The sequence below is a fragment of the Pelobates fuscus genome, chromosome 5, assembly GCF_036172605.1.
Source record: "Pelobates fuscus isolate aPelFus1 chromosome 5, aPelFus1.pri, whole genome shotgun sequence".
NCBI lineage: Eukaryota > Metazoa > Chordata > Amphibia > Anura > Pelobatidae > Pelobates > Pelobates fuscus.
The window spans coordinates 328,524,613-328,534,517 of NC_086321.1; the positions used below are offsets into that span (position 1 = coordinate 328,524,613).

Consider the following 9,905-nt stretch of genomic DNA (forward strand, 5'->3'; position numbering starts at 1 on the left):
CCTGACTAAGGCACACATAGACCCAGAAGGCAGATATCTAGCGCTTACTGGCACCATACACTCCACGAAGATGCATATAGTAAATATCTACGCCCCCAACACTCCTGACACGGGATACTGGGATTCTTTGAAAACACTCTTAACGCACCTCACAGGTGGCATCTTAGTGATGGGGGGGGACTTTAACGCGGTCCCCTGCCCGGCAATAGACAGGAGTAGCAAACCAGGAATGGCTCGCGCGCAGGGAGGGGGGAGACAAGACAAACTACTCAACGCCTTCCTTACACACACAGGGCTATTAGACGCCTGGCGCATACAACATCCACACACAAAAGACTACACATACTACTCAGCACCACACAACACATATTCAAGGATAGACAACATATACTTAAACGGAGCTGGAATGACCAAATTAAGCCAAACAGAAATACATAACATCACATGGTCAGACCACGGAGCAGTAACAGCGACCCTGACTAAAATACAGCACCACAGTAGCTGGACATGGAAATTAAACACGTCCCTCCTGCAAGACGAAACCATACTCAATGACACCAAAAAAGCAATAATAGACTACTTCACCACTAACGAGGGGGAAGACATAGGCCCGACACCACTATGGGCAGCACACAAGGCAGTCCTGCGAGGTCACTTCATTAAAATCGCAACCCATAAAAAGAAAACTAAAACGAAGCAGCTCTTAGAATTACAGACTAACTTACGGAAAGCAGAAACTAGACACAAACAAGACCCCACCGCAGATAACTTTCAAACACTCCAAGACCTTAGACATGCCCTGAAGGAAATGTCCATAGGCGAGATCACCAAAGCCCTTACATGGTCCAAACGCTTTTTCTATGAAAAAGCGGGCAAAATGGACACATTACTGGCTAGGACCCTGAAACCCAGGCCCGGATTTCGACCAATCACGAACATAAAAACACATACAAACACTATAGCTAGCACACCTACGGACATCAACAAAGAGTTCACTAGCTACTTCAGTCATTTATATAACCACTCCCCCCGCAGTGACAGCGAACTCCACCGACACTTAACGAACGTAGAAACCTTCCTTAACCACTCGGATCTACCCACAGTATCAGAGGGAGAAGCCGACCTCTTAAACAAACCGATCGCACCAGAGGAAATCGCAGCAGCGATCTCAATACTCAAAGGCAATAAAGCTCCAGGCCCTGACGGCTACGATATCGAATACTACAAAACCTTTAAAACAGAGTTAATCCCACAGCTGACCAAGCTATATAATCATTTTATGACGGGAGGAACCCCCGACCGAGACATGGCCACAGCAAACATAGTGCTGCTGCCAAAGCCCAACAAAGACGCCACTCAGACCACCAACTATAGACCAATCTCCCTTATCAACACGGATTTAAAGATATTCGCAAAAATTCTGGCAACAAGACTCGCTTCACTGCTGCCTAAATTAATACACTCAGACCAGGTGGGTTTTATCCCAGGCAGACAGCTGTACGAAAATACCCGCAGAGGGGTAGACTTACTATGGCACATGAGACAGACCAAATCCCCATCATTGGCCCTGTCACTGGACGCAGAGAAGGCCTTTGATAGGGTACAATGGCCCTTTATGTTCAGGCTCATGGAAAAGCAGGGATTCCCAGAAAAGTACATAACAGCTACCAAAGCACTCTACACAGACATACGAGCCCAAACACTTATTACCGGTGCCCAAAAAACACCTTTCAGTGTAAGCAATGGAACGAGACAGGGCTGCCCCTTGTCCCCGCTCCTCTTCGCGATGGTATTAGAACCCATGCTGCAAGCCATCAGAAAAGACCCCAACATCAAGGGGATACAAGTAGGCACAAAACAGTACAAAGTGGCGGCGTATGCAGATGATGTTCTGCTCACGCTATCCGATCCGAAGCAATCACTGACGCACCTGCATGCGCTCCTACAGGAGTATGGCGAGGTGTCGGGATACAGGGTAAACCTCACCAAATCGGTGGCTCTCTCGTTCCATAATACAGAAGAGGACAACACCCATCTAACAAACACATACAAAATCAAACTGGCTAAAGACCAATTCACGTACCTAGGGATACAGCTAACAAAAAACCACTCCATGCTATATAAACAAAACTACACAACACTAATGCACAAACTGAAAACAGATTTGGAGACCTGGGCGGACAAACCAATTACTTGGATAGGAAGATTGCACTCCATAAAGATGAATGTCCTGCCCAGACTCCTCTTCCTATTCCAAGCATTACCCATTAAAGTCACAAAAAAAGATATAGCCGACATCCAAAAGGCAATAGACGAATTTATATGGCAGGGAAAGAGACCCCGGATAGCCAGAGCGGTGTTATACAATCCAAAATGGAGGGGGGGCCTAGGACTACCACACTTATACCACTACTATCTAGCAGCACAGACAGCGCAAATAGCACATTGGCACAGCCCTGAGGGCCGACATCAATGGGTAGATATAGAAACCACCCTCATGGGCAAAGACCCACCACAACAACTCATATGGACCCCCAAAAACCACAGGGTACTTCTCAAAACCACCTGCCCAGCAATTCTAAATTCTATAGACATATGGGACAAGACAGCCACAAAACACCAACTCATGAACAATCCCTCCCCCATGACGCCGATATTTCGCAACAGAGCGTTCCCACCAGGACTGTGCACAGAAGCTTTCAGGGGAATTAAAGCCACAGGGACACACAGATACACTCATCTGTACCAAGATAATCAGGTAATCACCTTTGACCAACTAAAAACTCTAGCACCCCTGACAAATCATGATTTCTTCAGATACATTCAAATCCGGGACTTCGCACAAACAACAGAGGTCAAAACAGCAGTACACAAACGCACAACATTTTTCGAACGCATGTGCCTTAGGGAACACATGCCCACAAAAATGATAACAACACTGTACAACCACATAGGGGAGGAATCAGGAGAATGGGGTACATTAACCTACACAGACAAGTGGGAAATGGATCTGGGAGAGAAGCTAGAGGGGGAGGAGTGGCGAGACATATGGGACGCAAGTTCCAAGATTTCCATATGCACCACCTTACAGGAACAAATGTACAAGATCTTGTTCAGGTGGCACACCACCCCGACTAAACAATGCCATATGGGCTTGAGCCCAACTGACACATGCTGGAGACTATGTGGGGAAAAAGGCACTTACATCCACATGTGGTGGGAATGCCCCAAGGTTAGAACATACTGGAGGGAGGTGACAGACCAAAACTCGCGCATATTGCAGAAACCACTGACCGCAAACCCATGGGCTTGCCTCCTGTCCAGACCGACCGAAGGGTTAGACAAACACAATCAAAAACTGCTAAACTCACTAAATTTGGCAGCACGCAGGGCGTTAGCGCAACATTGGAATAAAACAGACACCCCACCTATCACGCTTGTACGAACGAAAATTAGGGATAACTGTCTGATGGACAGGTTGACAGCCCAGGTGCGAAACACCTTATCAACATACCGAAAAGTATGGGAACTGTGGGAACAGTTTGACACATGATTCAGGGGAACGTACTCTCAACTGGTAAAACCACTGGTTAGGATACTAATGCTGAGTCAAATAACCCTGTAATACACTACTATGTGACAAATGTTAATTAAGTTTATACTGTTTGTTAAATTAATGTTTTTAATTATATACCAAAAAGAAAAATGGACGGTTACCATGACGGAAACATCGGGCTTCTGCGTAAGCCAAACACAGCATATGTATTATTATGTAACTGTCAACACAAAAATAAAGAATTGAAAAAAGAAAAAAAAATAGTAGGGACAGTCCATGCTGACGTACAATCTTTATGGACCAGATTGTGATGATGGCACAGATCGCATTGGTCCTTAACCCGTTTGTTACTGATCTAGCCCCATTCTTGTGTCAAGCTTGATTCTCAAAGTTTTATTTGACGTTACCACTAGACTTGTGCACAGAGTAAAAATTTATTTTAACCAAATTTTGGGGGAAATTTAGCTAACCTAATTACGGTGACATGCCCATCCTAATTTCAGACATGCAAATGGTGTAAGGAAAATGATTCGAACAAACCAAAAGGGAGTGAAATATATATTTATATATACAGTCATGGGAAAAAGAAAGTACACACTCTTTGAATTCTATGGTTTTACATATCAGGATATAATAACAATAGTTTGTTCCTTAGCAAATCATAAAATTAGGTAAATACAACCTCATATGAACAACAACACGACATATTACACGGTCATGAGTTATTTAACAAAATAAAGCCAAAATGGAGAAGTCCCGTGTGAAAAACTAAGTACACCCTTACAGATTCCATAGGAATTAAGAGGCCAAAAGACCAGACAGGTGCTGCTAATCAAATGCCCTTTATACCACCTCTATAAAAGCCGACGTTTTAGCACTTTGCTGGTCTCGAACATTTCATACTGTGCAGGCCTCAGTTAGCATGTTAAATGTTAACGTTCATGACAGTACAATTAGAAAAGACTGAACAAGTATGGTTTGGTTGGAAGGGTTGCCAGGAGAAAGCCTCATTTGGTCAATATTTGGACTTTGAGTGTTCATCGATTTTTTGAGTATTCTGTTGCATATTTTAAGTGTTTGGTCTGGGTGATTCCTGGTTTCATTTGTTTATTATTTAGTTATTTGATTTATTTATTTGATACAGTGGCTGCCTCCTAACCATACATTTTTTTTGGTACCACCATGAAACTCCGTATTACAACTCAAAAAATTTGTCCATTGTTAGTGTCATTTGTTTCATGATGCGTCCATATGGAACTTTGAAATTACAGAATTGGGACGACCTGTCAATCAACCAAAATTTGGAAGATTGCAGTTAGTTTGAAACCAAGTCTTGTACCCACTCATGTCATATGTTGTGTTTTTCCTGCAAGACCTGACACTTAAAGGGATTCTATAGTGTTAGGAAGTCACCCCTGACCCTTAAAACCCTTTAATTCACTAACCCAATTTTCCTCCTTCTCCGTCATCCGACGAGGGAGCTAATGCACACATGCAGCAAAAGCCTTTGCGGCAAGAAAATTGACTTTATGCTTTCCTATGGGGGTTTCATAGACGCTGGATGTCCTCATGCAGAGTGTAAGGACATCCAGCATCATTAAGGCAACCTAGAGAATCCGGTAATATTCCAGAAGAACCTCTAGTGGCTGTCCACTAGAGGCAGTCTTAACACTGTACTAGGGACTAAGGGGGGCAGGGACACTGCACCAAGACCACTTCAGTAAGCTGAAGTGGTCTGGGTGCCTATAGTGTCCCTTTAAGCAAAAACTGAATATTTTTTTCTTCATGGCTTTACATTTAATATTGATTTGCCTTTCTTAAACACCATACTTTTTGATTATGCACAAATCGTCCCAACTGAGTTGCCAGTTAAAACAAAGGGGAAGGGGGGGGGGGGGTTTGAGACTAGTGATGTCCCAAACAGTTCGCCGAGAACTGTTGGCCGGCGAACATAGCTTGTCCGCTACAGGCAAACATATGCGATGTTCGGTCCGCCCCCTATTCGTCATCATTGAGTAAACTTTGACCCTGTACCTCACAGTCAGCAGACACATTCCAGCCAATCAGCAGCAGACCCTCCCTCTCAGACCCTCCCACCTCCATGACGAATAGGGGGCGGACCGAACATCGCATATGTTCGCCCGCCGCGTTCGCCACGAACAAGCTATGTTCGCTGGCGAACAGTTCCCGGGGAACTGTTCGGGACATCACTATTTGAGACACTTTTGTGCTTTATATTTTAAACATCAATTTCAGTCATTTTCCTGTCATGTACCGACACAAATCATGTCACTTTTTATTTAGATCTGGAAATTTGAGAGAGATGCTTCAAAATGATAGAATCCCAAAAAGTAAAATGACAAAAAGATAGAATGAATTAAAAAAAAAAGTTACAATAATATGTCATTTGATTATTCTTTCATTCTCCATATCCTGTAATTAACAAACCACATTACACATGATTTAAAATGTTCCACTGGGAATTATATTCAGTGGTACTTAGGAAATTTTGTCTATTTCTTTGTATATTGGAGCGGTTATATTTATACATAAACGTATTTTAATTTTACCAAATTGGCAATCTGTCACGATGTATTTGCCTTCTTTGTTGTATAATTTCACACAGAACTATTTTAGAATTTAAATAATGACGTTAGATACCCCAAATGCCTAAAAATTTCACTAAACAATATTATTAATTAACAAAATAAAATTCTGCAATTTTTAGTAAATGCGTGGTAAATGGCAATTTTTTTTTTTAAATTTGAGCAGTGGAGTATCTCTTTAAAGGGATTACTACATGTATGCAGGGTCCATGAGCTCGGATGTAACAGGCGGGTTGAGATCAGGATCTAAAACCCCTATTGCGTAGCACACAGGAAGATTCTGCCATCACATTGCCTGCCTTGCTGCATCTGAAACTTGTAGGCAAGGTCAGATACCCTACTGCAGAATTACAGAAGATGGGACCTCACATCTCTCCCAGGCTTCCAATGCTAACACAACTTATTTGACTTATGAGGTGAAACCTAAACATCACCATGCCTAAGGGATTAAAGCTATGTTAGTGTTTCATATTCGGTCTTATGAAATGTATCTTCGGTATTAGCTTCTATTAAGTCCTTTATTTTGCAAGAGTTCTGGAGATATTAGAGTGATCATCCTTGATTAACCTTTTTTTTTTTTTTTAAAAAAGCTGATATGCTGCCTGTTTTCTTCCTTGTCCCGAGCCTGCATAATTGCTACCGAGTCTTCCTACTAACGCTGCCATCACACATCGCATACCACCAATGAGATGGAAGAAATAAGGAGGAGTAGTCTTTCCGGAAATCAGGGCAACATGGATCTCTTTTATAATTGAGCATTTGGGAAAGTGCCATGTCTACTGTAATGACAAACTAGAGCACAGTTTAAGCCATCTGCCCTACTTGGAGGCTTTCAGAGTTATCTCCAGCTGAGAGGTCCCAGTGGTAATCATGAGGTCGTTCAACTGGAAACTAGGCTGAGGGCCATAAATGTGTTCTGAATAGCCACATCCCAGGCCTGGAAGCCATAATTTCCTTTTGCAGCTTCTTTGTCCATACAATATGTCCTTGTTTTGTGTATAAAGTAGAGGATTTGATTTATTAAACCAGGAATGGAGAATGTGTAGAATTGAGAGGGGATTTAAGGGAACTGAAAATTATAGGTTAACTTAAATGAATGCTCAATGTTCTAGAATTCCAGATTTCTTGAAAGGGAGAGAAAAAAAAATGGTATGTTGGTTGAATCCGAAATGCATATCTTACCATGTCACTATTGACTTTGATGCACATATTCGGAATCTAAGTACAATTAATATGCCGACATAAGATTTTTTTACTAAGTCTAAGAAGACATTGATTAAAATAAAAACCCTCAGTAGACGGCAGGTGTCAATGGTTTTTAAGGAATGGGCATATATTGTTTTTGTTGAACTGCATTATGTTTCCAAGAATTGTATTCAAGTTGGCTTCCGGGCATGCCCAAAGTGGATGTACACTTGCTATGTTTATTGAGTGAAAAATAAAGAATATTAAAAAAAATAAGTCTAAGAAGGTGACCCACTGTTAAGACATTTGACTGCAACCTTGTCACAATAAGACATATTAATGAACAAATAAACATTTAATATTATGTAGTACAGAGTCCTAAACACTGATTAGAAACCCTGGGGAGAGACTGAGTATCTCATTTAAATATTATATTGTTGTAAACATGACAAACAGGTTTAAAAGGTTACTCCAAGCAACCAGGATCACTTTAGTGACTTGAAGTGGTGATGGTGCTTGGAGTCTGTACGTACAGCGGTTCTCTACGAAACGCTGCACATACAGAGTTTAACCCCTTGACTGCTAAATTAACTCCAGCAGTGTCATTGGCTGGCTAATTCTGTGCACATTTCCATGTACAGTGTACTTCAACACGTTCAGGGGGAAGAAATGATGCATCAAATAGCCCACATTTTGCCTTTGCCTACTACGTATGGAGAATAGCATGTAGACCAAACCTACTGGCTACAGACATATAATATGTTGAATAAAATATATAGGTAATTAACCATTGAATTAAATGGAATTATGTTCAATCTTCACTTGCAAGATCTTTCATTTCATACACAGAATGGGGAGGCAGGGGACAACAAGCACAGAGTTATTATAATTAGATATGATATTCACTAAAGTGCAAATTGTCAGTAATTCCAAGAGAATTCATAAGGAATTTAAAAATAAGGACAAAAACTGTTGAACTGGGGGCGCAGTCAACTGCAGATTGAAGCAGACGCACAAGCCACGAGCTCCCGAGAGAGCCCTATGGAAAAGCACCGTATTTGCAATACAACCAGACGGTACTTATCCCAACACAGCCCAGGCAACGTGGGAAAGAAAGGCAAGCCCCGCAGAAGTGAAACTGTCTTCTCTTACAAAGATATAGGCACTTTGCTTCAGGTCACGCCACAGCCGCGGCCTTCCAAAATGGCGCCCGCGCAAGAGGACTCAAATACCGCGTTGAAAGAGAGCAACCAGGATGACTCTCTGTTCCAAAACAGACATGGTGTGAGGGTAAGCCCTGAGCTCCAGGTGAAACATCAGCCGGTATCCAAACAGGCAAACCCCAGTGTCTCCCTGGAACACCAGCCTGCAACAAAGCAGACATCCAAAACCTGCTGACAGAAATGAAAGCCCTTTTTGCTGCTGACATTACATTAGTCGGGGAGGACTTACAGGGCATAACAGTTAGACTGCAGACGCTGGAGGACTCTGGTGCAAGGGTGCAATACAGACAGGATGACCAGCAGTCCAAGATGGACAGGCTCAAGCAAGCAAACCTCCTCATGGAAGTTTGGATAACAGCGCTTGAAGACTCCAAGCGACAGCGCAACCTCCGGATTCGGACACCAAAGTCCCTCATTACATCCGACGCATACTGAGTTATGTACTCTCGCCATCTAAGACCAAAGCAATCATGCTGGAGAACTATTTTTGGATCCCCAAACCAGCTAGAGCCTTGGAAGGGGTCCCAGGGGACTTGTTGCTATGCTTCCAATCACTACGGAGCAAGCAGCTTGTACAGGCGGCTGTCCGCGACTCACCAACCCACCACTAGGTCCACCATGATATGGCAACAAGCTCTCCGCCTGGTCACTCAGCACCGGAGGGAAGGTGGGGTGGCATACCGTTGGGGCCCCGGCCGCAAGCTATCAGTGCTCCATGACGGGAAGAGAATCCAACTACTGCAACAGTCGGATGCAGGGAAGTTCTTCAAAGCACTGGGACTGCCTCTGCCAGAGACTATTCGGCACACCACTACAGGCAATAGCCCCCAAGCCCAGATGTGGGATGTGAGCAATATAAGACCCTTCTAACACGAAACTTAGACCAGCAGCAGTGGAGACAAACCCAGCTGGCACCTGAGAAACATTTCAAAAGATGGCACAAGGACATGCCATACAATACCAGTAGCCATTGCTCTACCTATCTCCATACTGAAGATGACCTATTCTAGGTATAACCTTTATCTTGCTGATAATGTTTTTGTTGCATTCCTTAAGTTAACCTTTTGTTATCTGAGTTTTCACCAACTTTTTTTGTAAATGCTCTCTCTCGAGACACCCCCACTAGACTGTACCAGCATGTATACTAATCATAAAGTGCCATGCCCATCTGATATTGCCCTACCGTTTCATAGCTTAACTGCGATGTACTCAGTATAATCTGTAACCAAGTATCACTGTTTATAACCTGTTGTCGAATGCACACAAAAAGTAGCATGCTATGTTTTTACCAATCTGTAGGATTACTTATATGCTACAATAAAATATAGAAAACCT

The 9,905-nt window shown here is 42.8% G+C and overlaps 1 protein-coding gene across 1 annotated transcript in view; it reads left to right on the plus strand.

The window, feature by feature from the left end:
- The first annotated feature begins 9,680 nt into the window (after positions 1-9,680).
- Positions 9,681-9,905, plus strand: part of SGK2 (serum/glucocorticoid regulated kinase 2) — a 538,190-nt gene continuing 537,965 nt past the window's right edge. The window contains exon 1 of the mRNA XM_063455696.1: positions 9,681-9,692. The gene's annotated coding sequence lies outside the window, so the exon portion shown is untranslated. The remainder of the gene's footprint in view (positions 9,693-9,905) is intronic.